General features: G+C 33.3%; 1 protein-coding gene across 6 annotated transcripts in view; it reads left to right on the top strand.

The window, feature by feature from the left end:
* Positions 1-453, top strand: part of LOC106883652 (ras-related protein Rab-1D) — a 135,796-nt gene that overhangs the window by 133,643 nt on the left and 1,700 nt on the right. The gene's annotated exons all lie outside the window — the stretch shown is intronic.

The following is a 453-nucleotide window of genomic DNA, read 5'->3' as shown; positions in this document are numbered from 1 at the left end:
TATATAACAGGAGATTAGAAAATTTTTGCTACTATTTATTCACCATTGCATATGTTTCATTTACTAATAGGAGTTTAAAAAATTGTACATGTAGTAGAAAACATGTAAGATATCTCCTATTAGAAATTCTTCAGGCAGAGAATCAAATAGTAAACATTTTGCACTTGGATGAAGCGTTTATATATATTTAGTAATCAGGAGTCCTTCAGACAGTTAAAGGGGAGAAAAACGTATCTAGTAATATAGAAAAGGGAAAGGGGGTTATTGAATAAAGTAGTGTACACATATACACAATTATGCATATCCACACACACACACACCACATAGATATAACATCTACATAAGGATTTGGAATACTGTTATGAGCAGATGTACTTCAAGAGGATACAGCTTGGATTTTCACCCGATTTACATACACAGTCACACACACACACGCACGCACACACATACACA

This window comes from Octopus bimaculoides, chromosome 3 (assembly GCF_001194135.2).
Source record: "Octopus bimaculoides isolate UCB-OBI-ISO-001 chromosome 3, ASM119413v2, whole genome shotgun sequence".
Taxonomy (NCBI): domain Eukaryota; kingdom Metazoa; phylum Mollusca; class Cephalopoda; order Octopoda; family Octopodidae; genus Octopus; species Octopus bimaculoides.
Note: the sequence above shows the minus strand (reverse complement) of the source record. Positions and strands in the feature narration are given on the sequence as shown.